General features: G+C 46.5%; 1 long non-coding RNA gene across 1 annotated transcript in view; it reads left to right on the top strand.

Annotated features, from left to right (window-relative positions):
* Positions 1 to 7243: 7243 nt before the first annotated feature.
* Positions 7244 to 15219, top strand: part of LOC141973401 (uncharacterized) — a 78900-nt gene continuing 70924 nt past the window's right edge. The window contains exon 1 of the long non-coding RNA XR_012635517.1: positions 7244 to 7352. This is a non-coding gene — a long non-coding RNA (uncharacterized LOC141973401). The remainder of the gene's footprint in view (positions 7353 to 15219) is intronic.

The raw sequence follows: 15219 nt of genomic DNA, 5'->3' as shown, positions 1-15219 counted from the left end.
TCAGGCAAAAAATTAATCACAAAACATTAAAAAGTAATAATAATAAAACAGGATAACCTTTAATTTTTCTAATAAATATATTCCCCTTTTGGAGGGATTTTGGGGTGGGTTTTTTTTGTTTTTTAATGCCGACCACCTGGATTTTGCTAGTTTCCATCAAGAACTGGGGAACCACAAAAGCAACAAACAAAAGACACACTATGTTTTCCTATCACTACTTGGAAGAAGTCAGACTAAGTGTCGGGATTTTTACTTCCAGTGCAGGATCCAGACTGGCTGGGAGCAGCAGCACAACCCTGCACACCTCCCACAGTAATAGGTGCCAAGAGTGACCCCTGGTTCTGTGGCCTACGCACAAAACAGATGCCGTGGATGGAAATTATTCAACTTGGAAATACATAGACAGGCATAGTTTGAGGAAATAAAGGACAAAGGCAGTATGTCCTGTTATTTCTGCTAGTTTTGTTCACTGCTAATCTTCTCTATTACTAATCAATAGAGGATGCAGCCAAATGAACACACCAGTGGCTTTGCAGTTACTGGGATCCTGCTCACAAGCCACACGCTATCACCAGGGCACTGACTCTGTGGCACCAGCTGCCATCCTGGCACTCAGAGTGCTTCACTGAAACAGAGGCAACCTTCCCAGCTTGCCCAGTTTCCTACCTATTCAGCAGCCAGTATCAGATGTTTCAGGATGAAGAATGTCTGTGAGTTACAAGAGAGGATCTACACCCTCCTCCAGTGCTATAAATCACAGATCAATCAGCAAGGCATGCATTTCAAGAACAGCTAAAACTTTCGCCAGCCTCTGCCAAAGCAACTTCATACTGATGCCTGCAAAACAGGAGCAAAGAACCTTTTCTCCAGCTTGATCACTGGTCAAGGTGAGACCTTTAGTGTTCAGAATTGTCACTAAATAACCATCAGCCAGGGCCTTATTTATTAAGCCAGTCAGCAGGTGAGAAAAACAGAAGATAGCTTGACTATGCTTCTCCACAAAATGCCCAGGTATATCAAGGCTTTTTGCTTGAACTTTTACAGTCAAGACCCTCCATATCCTAATCACATTTTTCAAAAAAATGATCCATGGCTCCAAGTTAAAATTCCACTGCAAATTTGAAACTAGGATGAAGGTCAAGAAACCCCATTCTGAGAGGACAATAGACTAATGAATTCAACGGAATCAAGTCATAATCACAGAAATCAAATAATCATTTATGCAAAGTAATTTAATCTGTCTGTGCATAAGAATGGTCCTTGCCAGGTCAATTCTGGCACAGAGCACATTTTAATTTGAGAATTCAAAGCGCACAGAGATTAAAAAAAACCTCGAAACATCTTGTATGTAAAATGCAGACATCCTTCAAAGTGTCCCTCAGGTCCTATTTATCTCTTGCTGTGGAGCCAAAATCTGCAATGAGGAAAGAATTCCTCCAAGGAGTCACACATCAGGGAAATGAATACTGGGGTCATCAGTTTTCTGATTCTAACATACCCTGTGGTGAACATGCACAAATTTAGGATCACACCAACTGAGCCTAACTTTGGGAGTTCATTTAAGAAATTCCTTGCTTCAGCAAGAAATTGTAAAAGCCGTTTATCTCCTGCATTCTTCCTATAGTTGTTGATTTTGCCGTTTACTATGAGTCTCAAGTCTGCTGTCAGGTGCTGTGAAATGTTTTCTGCCTGCCCTGGCATGTGAGGCAGGTGTCCTGTGAACGCATCCAAGTCAGCTCTCCCTCTCATGAACTGGCATGTGGACCTGCTCATCTCCCCCAGCACAGGTGTCTGAACAGACCTTCAGTGATAATTTTAGGTTTTAACATAATTCCCCAATATCACTCTAGACCCCAGTTGCAGTATGCACATACCCATTAAGGAAAATATTACATTAACCTCTCAGAAAACTCATGACAGACATCAAGTCCAATTAAAGCTTTTTGTGAAGACTAAGCTTGGCAATACAACTGCATGATGCTGTTGATTCAACTTAAACTGCAGCGGCCCCTTCACCCAGCTCAGAGGGAAAATGAAGGTCTGGGAACTCTGGAAAATCAAGCTTTAAAATATTTCAGTGATAAAAGGTAGATAAAATCTAGAAGGCAAAGTTATGGCAACTTTTCCTCTATCTTATTAGAGCCGATCAAACCTCAGGCAGTTTAGTATTTTGACACTGCTCCTTTAAAGACAAGGGTAAAGGCCAGTGCTACATTTCATCTAGTAAATGATTTCTGGAATTGCATTCCTGTGCATTCATGCACAAATCAAGAACACTGTTGTGCCTCAAATATCCATAGGCCTAACGGTGAGATACAAGACAATGTGTAGCAAACAGCAACACATACCCTCTGGCACTGAAAACTCGGATGATGGAAACTCAGCCACATGCTGCAACCTTTCATTTCACTTCGGACTGACAGGCAAGCACGTGGTACTATTTCCAGGCTGCCACTGGTGTGAAACCAGGACAGAAACAAATGCTCTGCCTTCTTTGGTGTTTGTGTAACATCCCTCCTTTGCAGATGGTGCTCAGAAACAAGCCGTGAGGTGTGATTTGCAAATGGTGTGCTACGCTGAGAAAAGAGCAACGAGGTGTACACCTACTGAAACCGCTTCATAGCCAAAAGCAAGTCAGAACAGTAGGTGCACAGGGAGAAAAAGCTGGGCTTTTACAGGCGGAGAGGATTAATGTGACTCCAGCCGCCATACCCACTGTGTGTGGGTCATTCACACCAGTGCAATGTGTTACCCTTGCTTTTCACAATGGTTTGCAGAATATTCAGTGCAGCAAAGGTGCAGTGCTTTTAAAATTGGGGTTTCCTTAATTCCTTAGGTTGCTACTCAGCTTTGGCAACGGCAACTGCTTGGCAGTGATCAAGACTTAAAAGTGTTCTTCCCAGACAGAATTGCTCCCCAGGTCCCTGGAGGGAGATCTCCCAGCAGCGCAGCCCTGACCCCCTCAGCCCCTCCCTGTGTGAGACCCACAGAGGGAGGGAGGAATTGGGGGGGGGGGCGGGGCAGGGGGTCGCAGTGATCTGGCAAGGCTTAGGCAGGTGCTGTGAACACCACTTCCCACAAGTCAAAGCTTCTTTTCAGTAAAAATATGGTGGGTTTTTTTTGTTTTTGTTTTTGTTTTTTCAGGCAAGTAATATTTCTAGAATGGACAAAATAAGGCACAGGAAAGCATTGGCATTTTCTATGGAAAGAACGTCTCAACTTTTTGTTGTGCTTTAGCAAAAACAGAATTATTCTGTTTATAAAATTTTAATAGGATTGTTTTCTTTACAGGGCAGGGCTGATTCGACTACCCCAACAAATCAAGTGAAGCTTGCTGGGGCTTCAGGGGCTTCCCTAGAGCTGTGAGCCTTGTGGGGCTGGCACCATCTTCCATTTTGGGGGTGCTGGGGGAAGGCGGGAGAGGTGTGCATTGTTCAAAAAGTGAGTTAGCCCCAGCCTTTTCCACTCACTGTCCTGCTGAGAAGCTGCTTGCTATGGAGCCATAGATGCCCATCCCAGTTAGAGGAGGACCTAAGGCAACTCATCTAAGATACATTTGGCATCTTGTGCTCTGTACGGCTGCATCTAAGCAAAGAATGGCTGCCAAAAACAGCAGCAGCAGGGATATCGGATCCCCCTTCTTTTTCACACTTCCAAACAGGGTATGGGCCACAGCTGGGAGTAGGGTAAGTACAACCTGTCTCTACATTTAGCCCCCAACCACCTGCACTCAGGGGTAGTTCCAGCCTCTGAGGCTGCTGCTGTGACCCTCATGCTCTAGCAGCCACACAGCTCCCAAATAAGCTGTGTGGGATGTGCAACATAAAGTGGGTTTCAGTCATGGTGAGTGTTAAAACCCAGAGGGATGGGGCCTAGGAGTCCATGGGAACTCTCCTGTCTGAGCAGGGGCTCAATGAACTGAAAATTACATTGCACAGGATGATTTCTCTTGAGCCCTCATTTTTAACATACATGCTATGTGTGCGTGGCTTTATCTGTATTGTGTGCAGTCTAAAATCTCACAGAAAACTCTGCCAAAGCATACACAATATTTATCTGGATCCAGATCACAGAAAAATACAATGTGTTCTCTCTCTTCAAGTGTTACCTTTACTTACTTCTGGACATGCCACTCACAGACATGGGGCATCTGGCTTTTTTGAAGGAAATAGGTGGGTCTGGGTTTTCCGGGGGGATGTGAGGGCTTTTTTTTCTAAATGTTAGTGATGTGTCCAGCCTTCCTACCTGCCAGAGCAGGTCCCAAATGAAAAACACCCCAAGGAGGTGGAAAAGGCCTCTTCCCTACTCTGTGATTCCCACCGGTGCTTGATCTAAGTGAGGCAAATGCACTCACTCCCACAGCTTGGGTGGATGCTGGGGGCTGCGCACGCACCTCCAAGGGTGACATGGCCAGCAGCAGTGCCCCATCCAGAGCATGCCCAGCTGGGGACCAGCACCCCACTCCTCATAGCTCCCACCTGTGGAGGCGTAGGGACACACCAACGTCCTCATCCCCCTCCCTCCTTGAGGCTTTGCTAGGGTTAGTTTGGACTGAAGCCAGTTTCTCTCTTTGGCTCTCTACAGGGAGTCTATGGAGGGTCTGTGTCCCCTCTCCCAAGCTCCCCCATGTGCATGAGGCCAGAGCACAGAGAGCAGACCAGCAGGTGCTTACTGGCCCTCCTCACTTTCTGCTCGCTTATATCCCCCTCTCTGCCCCATTTGGCAGATCCCCAGGCTCACAGGCAGTGCACTTTGCCAGGTCTTTGCAGTGTCAGACGAGCCCCAAGGAGCTGAAGGTTGAACCAAGACCTGGTGGTTTTAATTGCACCATCAAAGAAAAAAGCCCTCTCTACTGCATGACCATGCTGAAAGTCTTTTCCTGTCACCCTTACGCAGGTAACGCAACAATTGACTTCTTTATTTAATTTAACTTGTTTAAACTGTCAAGAGCTGAAAGAAAGGATTAAGTAGGAGAAGAGGAAAGAGCTTTATCTGCTTGCTCTGATCATTGCCGTAGTCTGGAGTGCTTTCATTCTGTGTTTGTACAGTTTCTGCTACAACATGGTCCTGACCCAGCTCTTTGGATGAATAAGCTGATGCTAAGGCGTTGTTTGCTGGCCTGACTGTACTTTCTTTTTGGCTGTTAATATAAACAATGTAAGTGGTGCTCACTGTTGTCTCAAGTATTTCTTTCACCAGTCCTCCATTTTTTCGAGAGTTGGTAACTCAGCCATAAAAATAGCCTCTGGATAGAAAGTTTTCAGAGTCAGGATTAATAATTAGTAGTGTCTTAAAGAGCTGCAGTGTCAGGTTGCAGATTTGGACTGCAAATATTTCTGAAACTATGTGCTCTTGAATTAAAATATAATTTTTTTTTTAATAAAAGCTTAGTGGTTTGAGATACCGTTTATATCAATGTTGTAGCAGCTTTACTTACAAAAATACTTGGTGGGATTTCATCTCTAAAACATTTTAATGGCTCCAGAGATTTCAGGAGAAATACTTGAAATGATTTATATGGAAATATCACTGAGCCTGTTAGCTTTTTATAGAATGAGAAAACCCTACCATTTGTTATCTACCATTACTTGAGTGTGGTCAACTGGGAAAAACAGAGAGATTTGAAGGTTTCCTTAATATCCTCCTTGCTCTATTCTGCAATCAATATTAATTGAGACAGTCTTTGCTGGTGTCCATTCATGAGCTTCAGTTATCAAGTCAGCAGAAAAAACATCTGGAAATAGGCAGAGTTTCAGGAGAATTAACCAGGAAAAGGCAGAAGGAAAGCAGAGGAATGACACAGAAAGAAGGAAATGAGAAGGGAGGGTCAGGAGGTGCCAGCATTTGACAGTACACTACAGGGAAAATCAGAAAAAGCAAGAGGGATGTGCCACATTTGTGTCTTTTTGTGCTGTGAAGTAACTCACAATAATGACCTTGCAGGGTTCCACGTACAGATCTGGAAAAGGAGACCAAGTGTTGTCACACTCTTGACTTCACTGATTATCCTGCATCTTGCTTACTTCCTGGCCTGTGGACCAGGACTTGCTGACCTCTTAGTCTTTGGGAGCTATGAAACCCTTCCTGGCATCACCACAAAGCCTCTGAAGCAATTGCTCCTGGGATCTGGGAGCCCCAGGGTAGCGGGGGTAGCACCTCAGATAGGAGGAGCAGGAGGAGTGAAAGAAACCATGCATCAATCCACGCCGAATATTCAAACTGTTAAGCAAAAACGTCAAGGTTCACAAAACAGGCATTACTGTAGCCTTCCACAGCTGGAAAGCCTTTAGAGACACCCTGTTCTGGCCAGTACAGATCAAGGCACAAGTTCAAAAACATTGCTTCTAAGCTGAGATTCACATGGCGGTGCAGAGGGAGCTGATGAACAGTTTGCTTTCCTCTGAAAGCCTTGGCCGAGGACCCCGTCTAGCCCCGCGGAGCCTAATAGCTGGCAGCGTGTGGGCACATTCTGCCGAGGCTCAGACACCGAAAAGAGTATTTCACAAGACAGCCCCCAGTGGGGAATCCCAGTCCAGTGGCACCCGGCAGCGCCAGCCTTGACCAGGTGTTGGATCTAAACCAAACCTGCCAAGCCCGAGGCTCCTTGCATGGGCTTCAAATCAGTCCCCCCAGCACAGGGAACCCCTCATCTAGTTTAGCCACAAACAGGCTTTCCCACGGGTGCTGCATTTTCAGTCGCAGCCCCGACGGTCGCCCTGCTCTCCCTGGCAGGGAGCTCCTGCACCCCGGTGACCCGCTGACCCAGGCTGCTCGAGGGAGGCGAGGACCCCTTCTGCAGCCGCCGCCGGCCCCCGCCCTCCAGCGCATCTCCGGAGCGGCGCGGGGCGGGGGACACACACACGTGCCGCGGGCGCCCACGCCACGCCGTGCGCCCCCCAGGCCGCCCCAAAGGCATCCCCCCCGCCGCTGCATCGGGGGGTGCATTGCGGCGCGGCGGGACCGCGTTGCAGCGGGGCGGGGGGGATTTGCGCTGTCGGAGGGGGCACGGCCGGGGGCCGCGGGGCAGAGGATTTGCTGTCGCAGGGGGTGGCGGAGGATTTGCACCGCGGGCGATGTGGAAGGATGGCCCTGGGCGGAGGGACGGCCCCGCCGGGGGCGTGGGGTGGCGGGAGGGCCGAGGGTGCCGGCGGGGGGCTGGAAGCGCGCCGTGTTGGTTTTGGGCAGCGCGCAGCCGCAGTGCGGGCCGCCGGCGGGTACAAAGCGGCTGCGGAGAGGAGTTTGCGGGCTCCCGGCGGTGCGGGCTGGAGTTTTGCGGGGCTCCCGAGCCCACCACCGCCTCCCCACCCCCCCGCTGGCGGCGGCGGGGCCCCGGCCGGGCGCGGAGCCCGGAGGTGAGCGGCGAGCGGGGATGGGGCGGGAGGGGGTCGCTCGGGGGGGGGGCGCGGGGCTGCCGCCCCCCGGCTGGGCGGAGCAGCCCGCGGCGGGGGGAGCCTCCGGGCCCGCGGGGAGCGAGCCGTCTGCCGTGGTGCAGCCCCGCTGCCAGGAGGGTGGCCGTCCCGGTGGTCCGGCGTACGAGCGTGCGGCGGTGAGTTGTTGGTACCGGTACCCGCTCCCCAGTTTGAGTAAAAGCGCGTGATTTTGCGTGGGGCGGCACTGTTGTGTGCATCGCCGCATCTCGGCTCCACTCCGGAGCAGCAGAGGTGCACCGCAGCCCTGCCTTTCGCACGGCGCCCGTCTGACCGCTGAGCTCCGCGGAGCGGCCGCGGTACGTCCGCTTCAGGTTTCGGCAGCCCCCCCGACCCTGAGCGCTGGCTGCCGCCTCCTGGCTCGTCCGAGGACGGCGGTGCGGCCAGACGGGGTGGGGAGAGGTGGGAGACCAGGTACCGGCCTGTGGGGTTTGGGTCACATCCGCGGCGGCAGTTGTGTCCATTGCGCTTTGTTTAAATGGACAACGCGTTGGGTATAGTCTGAACTGGTGAGCTGGCGCTCTAAAAAGACAGTAGAGAGTATTCTTGGGGGGGCGGGCAGAAGGAGATCTGGGGCTTTGATGCTCAGCTTATGAATATGCCTTAACTTTGGCTGCACTTCATGGTTCTCAGAAAGCTCTTAAAGACATGCTGAAGTGTTTGAAAACTGGCTTACTCTTTCTGGAACAAAGAACATCTTGAGGCCCTATAGCGTGATACACAGCTAGTGTAAAAACTGATTCAAGCATGATTACATGCCTCAGTAATGACAATGACTTTCTGGTGACTTCTTTGGCCCTGGGTTTTACGTAAGACCAAGCTAAGTTTAACTTTCTTGAACTGATCTTAAGGTCAGGCATAGGTGTGCTTTTTGTTAAATCAGAGCTCTCAAACATTTAATTAACAGCAGAGCCCATCTGACAGTTCTGTAGCGTAGTTGACAGCCATGCACCTTGACTAGCCAAGAAAGGTGATCATGGCAAATCGCTGATTAAAAATATTGGATGTATCTTACCCTTCTATTTCACCCTTTCTGGCAGAGTGACTGGATCTGATGAAAGATTGTGTGAGGGCATGCTGTGAAGAAAGGAAAATAGGAGAAGTGAGAGGAGACTAATCAGGTTAATGTGAGTTTTAGAAAGGCTGAAGTAATTTAATCAGTGCCCAGTGTGTGCAAAGAAAGCCCTGACACCTTCATTCAGGTGGGGTTTCAAGCCCATGGGAGTGCTGCTTGGGTCTTCAGGTCTGGAGTCAGTTTTCCACAGGAAGTGGGTGCCGGCAGGACACAGTGGGGCTGACTGGCATCAGTAGGGCTGCCCACAATCCATGCTGCAAGTGGCATCTTTCAAGTCTTGTCTCTCTTCTGGCTGGGAACACCTGCCTTGTATTAGTAACTAGGTAAAATGGTATCTTACCCCACAACTGCTATCTCAACAGAAGATGAAGTATTGTCCTATGGCAGGGAAGCCCAGGTCCTTCCTCCATCCATTTTGACTGAGAGAGTTTGACCTGGATACAAGGTGTGGAGGGGCTTGGGTGAGGGCGCTTGTTCCACGAGCATCCCACACAGTGCTGTGTGTGTGGAAATGTGGGTCACACCAATGCTGGGGGCACCAGCCCCCAGCAGCAGTACCACTGCAGCTGCCAGTGAGCAGCTTGGGCAGAAGTGTAGGTAGATATAGGTGCTTGTCCGCCTCAAAGTGTGTGACTTCACCAACAATATGGTTGGTGGTATTTGATGTTACGCTGGACTTTGTGTTTCATTTGTCTGACATCACAGTGAAGTTTTTCCCTTTTTATTGCTAGAGCTCTCACTAGATGGAAACTCACCAACTGAGGTAGATGGTTCTCTAGTGGCAAACATGATACTGCCATTATATAAATTACTGATGACTACTGTGGGTATTTTGGTGACAACTTCTGTAGCACTCCAGCCTACATGGGAGTCCCCACTGTGTTAGTTTTTAAACTTGTACACACCTGCTTTCTTTTGAGTTTGGACTTTACTCTAAAATTTCACTGGAGAAAGTGAGAATAAAACTGTGTCCTTAGATTGAAAACTGAGTGTGAAATGGTTTTAGGTGGCAGTTTAACGCGTGTCTAAAAATCCTACCTCCTTGAGGGAACTGGCAGTGGATATATTTCTCATACTATGAATGACTTTTGTATGAGATGAGTCTGTTCAGTCACTCTCCCTCAGTATGTTTGCCTTTACCCAGTCTGGCAATTTTCTCACCCTTGTTCGCTTCTGGTACATCTTGTGGTCTCAGTTTCTGCAGTGCCCTGTACATCTAAATAATAGATGCTGAAAGTGAAATGAAAACTTCTAGATGAAGAGTGTCTTTTGCAAATGATGCAGAGCCACTGTAAAGAGCTGTCGGAAATGGGCAGCTGAATGTGCTTTTAGTTACTAAAGCACTGGTTGTTAATTGAGGACAGTTACAGATTTTCTTGTGGTGTCAGCACCTATTGTAGTGGTAGGTCACGGAGAAGGAGATTTTTGCCTAGTCATTTAGCTAATGGAATTGACTAATGGGCCATAGGAGAAGTTTCAGGCATCGCTGCTTAGACTGTCCGATCCAGCCAGATTTTCCTGTGTGCTTTTAGAAAGGGAAGAAATACAAAAATTGTAAAGTGGCTTGAAAGCTTGTGTGTATATACATGCACGGGTATGAATTTTATGTACGTTTTTGTGGGTTGTGGCAAGATACTAAGTGTTAAGATAATAACAAGGTTATTAGTCATAATGAGAAGTTCATGTGGAATTGCAACACGAAGTAGCCATGAACAACTTGTATAAAGTTTTGATTCCCTAAATTCTTAAAGGTGCAGTAAAAGTTTACAGATTACTTGAAATGCCAGCTGTATTTTTTTTATAGGATTTACTTGAAAAGTTTTTTGTTCAAGCTATCTAGAAGTATATACAAGTCACAATGTCTTTTTATAAACCTTATGTAAGCACTGAAATAAGTTTGTCTTGACTAGCGATTCAGTTTTATGATCAAACTTACAATGTGTTTCATTCTATTGGGAAATAATTAATTTTAAGTATCTTAATAGTATCTGTGTGGTTGAATAATTGGTGGTGCTGTAAAAAGGCATTTAGGCATCTCATGGAGAAATCAGGGAAACCACTTAGGCTTGTCAACTCTGACAATCCATGGTTATCTCTTGCTCCCAGTATAGATGCTACATATTGAGGGGAAAGAACATGCAAATTATAAGGCTGTTTCCAGCTGTCAAAAGACAGGGACTTGAAGGGAAGTAGTAATACTGGTCAAGAATGAACAACCAGCATAATTGATTATTTTTTTACAGTTTATGTATTTTATGCAGATTACTCCTACCAGTGTTGTGCTCTGAACTAGACTACATGTATTTTACTTTGGGAAATCTTGTCTGCAGTCATGACAGCAGTGTTGAGACTTGCAGTTAAATCTGAATACTGGTTTAGGCTATATTTATGTTTTTACTTTGCCAAAGGTTCTCTGGCAAACTCTGCAAAATAGCAGAAAGATGTGTATGGTGACAGTTGCTTCTTCAGCATTAAACTTGTCCATGATGAGAAAAAGAGAACATTACTTCTAAGGTGCTGCAGTGAACACTGAAAATGCTTTCTGAGCTTTGATAATAATGAAATTACTTATGTCATTTAGGGTAGGTGGCAAGAGCATCTGATCTCACTTCCAGGCTGTCACAGGCCCCAGGCTCTTACCCTTGTTTTAAGTCCAGTGACTAGTTTGGCTAAAGCACAACTTACAAGAAGGCATCCTGTTAGACTTAAAATGCTCCCACAGGCTTCCCTTGGCAGTTAATGTCTTTTTTTGTGTGTGTCTTTCTGTGCTCAGAAACGTGCTTCTGATTTCTAATTAGAGCTGTACTGGGGAAGGACAGCTGACAATTAAACATGAGTTATGAATGTGTGTTTTGAATGTCCCTTTAATTCTGTAGAGATGTGAGTAGACTGAAGATGGAGGAGTCTGACAAGAACAGTTTGAACTTAATTGTGGGTAAGCAAATCTGTCAAAAGTGACCCTGGCCTTTTTATAAGCCAAACTGCTGTTCATGTACTTGTTTGGTGTATGGGCTCCCTGTTGCACACAGGAGCCAAAAGTAGACCCAGATATCTGCCCTGATGGGTTGAAGGTTGTGTTTCCCTGAAATGAGGCATCTCCAGAAAATGTTCTGGTGAAGGTGATGGTGGGAGGGTGTTGGGCAGTAGGAGGGTCCCAGCCTGTTTCTGGGCTCATGGATGGTTCCTCTGTGCTGTTCCTCACCATCCTGATGTGTCTGGGGGGTTGCTGCATGGCATGCAGAGCCCAGGAGGTAGGAATGGCAGTGAGAGAAGTGTTTTACATGCAAAATGTGGGCTGTTTCTCCATGTTCTCTGCAGCTGTGTATGCCATGAGCTAAAGGCATCTCTGACTTCGTTGGAGGTTGGTTGTTGGTGGTTGATGTCCAGGAGGTCAGTGGGGACACTTTGTTGGGTCTCCTGGGGAAATGTTCATAGCACTACACTTCCCAGGCTAGACCGCTGGCCTGCTCTGGGTTGATGATGTCTTGAACCTCCTTCATCACGTGCCAGCGTTCTGAAGTAGGGGATACCCTTCCTGGCTGTAGGTGCCCTGAGCTGTTGGGGGATGCTAAGGAAATACAAAAGGGTTTCACTGCAGCTGCTTTTGCAGAGCTGAAGTGCCAGCATTACTGTTGAGTTCTTCTCTGCACAAATTTACCCATGCCTTGTCCCAAGGACCTGGGGGCCTTACTGGTGTACCATCTTCTTTGCCCAGAGGGTGACCAGTGCAGTTACATGAAGCAGTTGTGCCCTGATGGGAGTGGATTGAGCTGGTGCTGTCTTTTCTGAGGAGGTGAAAACAGTCAAAATGCTGGTTATTAGATGAGGCACCAGCCTTGGTGAGGCTGCTTTGTGCCAAGAGGTTTTGTACCAGCGGCTTTGAGAAACATACAGTATCCTCACACCTAAGACTGAAGAGGGCTAATCTGTCCTTTACCTTATGTCTTGTATGGGTCTGTAATTAGTGGACATTGACTTTTAAGCCTGAAGTCCCTGGACTTTTTTCTTTTTCCTGAGGACTCTTAATTAGTATTCCTGAGTTTAGCTCCAGATAGGGTTGTTATCCACACAAGTGTGCAATCCTCTTGGTCCCACTGAGCTGGTAGCCTTCATGGCTGCTGTGCGGTGATAATGAGTTCCGTAGTGTGTGTACGTACACACATTTCAGCCTCCTAATTATATACCTTGATCATCCATCATTCTGGAGATGAGAACACTCATCTAGCTTTTATGTGCCTTTTGTTATTTTACCTCATGCCCTAGCCCTTTCCAGATAATGTTCCCTTGGTTTGTTAAAACCCGAAAGTGTTTTTTCAAACCCTTTTTCATGATTTCTATATATTGCTGATCCCTTCTCAGTTTTGTGATGTCATTATTAAGAGGGAGAATGCTGCTCAGATGGATCCAGATGACTTGGCACCAGAAATTCCTGAAGTGGCATCAGAACTGTTTCTGTTTTATTCCCTATGAATCTCTACACCTCCTGGCTTTTTCCCATTGACTGCAGCTCCCTGTGCCACAGGGGCCTTTGGGGGCTGCAGGTAGGCAGTAAACCTGTGCCCAGCTGGAAGCAGTGAGTTCTCTTGCACTTTTGCTGCCAGCTGCTTTGTGATGGCGCTAATATTTATGTGGCTGTAGGATGAAACAGATCGGAGGACTGATCTGGCTGGAAACAAACCTGCCAAAATACCCCCCTCCAGGCTATTCTGTGTGCACAGCGTCTGGGAGAGGGTGGGAAGCCTCTCAGCGGCAGTACAGGGTTGTGTCAGAAATTAATAGGCATGAAATCGTGGTACTGCGATTGCCTCTCAAGCCTGCAAACTGTTGGAAACCGATGTGACTTGTTCTAAAATTTGGTCCATTAGGAAATTCTTGGCAGATGGTGATCAGAAGCATCCTGCTCGGTGGGAGAGATTGGGAAAGCTCCATGCCTTACGTTCTGTATTCATGCTCACCACTGGCCTGCAGTTTGTTAGTTGCAAAGATGGAAGAGTTTACTTTAAAACAGTGAGTTATTCTGACCCTTTCCCTTTTTTTTTTTTTTTTAACTGCCACTGTTTTCCCAGTTTAACGGCTGGGAGTCTCCCCTGGAGTGAGACAGTGTCAGAGGTTGACTGTGTTTGTTTAGGTGCATAAACATGGCTGTGCATGGTGGGGCTTCCATCACAGTGTTTTCATTCACTTCATGAGCTGTTAAATGAGAAAAGGATGGGGCTCATTCCTGAGCTGTTTTGGAACAGATGTGTCAAAAAACCCCGAAGGACCTCAGATATTAGTGAACTCTTTGCAAATGTATCTCTTTTCATCCCTTTCTCAGCATATGGCGATGCAAAGGATCTCTAAGAGCTACACCAAACTAATCTGGTTTGGACAGAGAAAGAAATATATACGAGTGTTTTATGTGGCTCTTCAGCATTTGTCCAGAGAGAATTTGACAAGAGGTACAGTGATTGGGGAAAAAATATCTTTGGATTCAGACTAGAGCCTTTCTCTCTATTTTTGACTTTTGAGTGTTTTAAAATTAGAGTATAAAATGTAACAAAGGACAGTCAATATACTGATTATGAGACAAAAGTATGGGGACATGACCCGTGCATAATTATTAAATGAAACAATATTGTAGACTTTGCCTCTGATTTCTAAACTTCTGAGAGAAGAGAAACTGGAATAAAAGAGTTGATAGGTCATATCTGTTTTGCAGCTTGGCAAAGGCAATTTCAGTCTTTGGGATTTTCTCACCAGTGCTTTTTTATTAACCCAGCTGCTAGTAGACAGGTTGTACTGTTTCAACTCCTTCTCTTCAGTATTTATACAATATTAGTAGATATATTAAGACGTAATTAATTTCCCACTGCAGTCCAGCTTTTGGAGGTCTGCAGTAGAGCAGAACCTTGCTTTTTTTCCCCTTTTTTTCCTCCCCCTGAATGCATGTACCTCAACAGACATAGCAAAATATCTGCTGAGAGAACATGTTTAAGTTTAGCTGAATCTTTCTTCAGAGTAGAAACTGATGCTGAGGTCAGTGGTGGGTTTTTTGTTTGGTGGGGTTTTTTTTGAACAGAGCACTTTAATGGATAATGACTTGTCTCTTGGAATATGCCTGTTTACTTCAATTACCGACAGATAGACCAAGATGTATCTGCAGTTCTGCAACAGATAACTTCAGTGTGCATTGTTTACATTTCAGATACCAAACAGGGTGGAAATCAGGCTGTTCATTCATTGTAACCTCTCATGCAGCTGAGTGTGAGTCCACATCCCTTCAGGCTCCATTAGCATGAGTTAACTTTGTAATTGGGTTTCTGGGGCAAATGGGGACAGGAAGCAGAAGTAATTTGGCAGGCTAGGCTTAGCCTTTTTGTTCATGTGGTGTAAATGCACAGGAGAACAGAAGTAAAAGATGGGTGCAGAATGGCTGGCAAATTCCTAACAAAGTGGAGGACAGTTGTCAAACTGCATATGGACGTTATGGAATATAATGCAGCTATATGAAGGTGGGACTTTACAGCTATTATCAAAGTAGGATTTCTATAACTCCTATTTCTATAGGGCTTTTCAGAGCCCATCTCTTGCTTTCTTAAACCTTCTGTGTTCTTCAGCTTTCTATCCATCTGGCAGCAATGTCTGGCAGTAATACCTTGTCTTGTAGAGCCTGGCAACTGAAAATGGGATTGCTGAGTGAAGAGCAGTTGTCACTCAGTTTTGAAACCACTTCAC

This window comes from Athene noctua, chromosome Z, assembly GCF_965140245.1.
Source record: "Athene noctua chromosome Z, bAthNoc1.hap1.1, whole genome shotgun sequence".
NCBI classification, from domain to species: Eukaryota; Metazoa; Chordata; class Aves; order Strigiformes; family Strigidae; genus Athene; species Athene noctua.
This window is presented reverse-complemented; position numbering and strand designations above follow the sequence as displayed.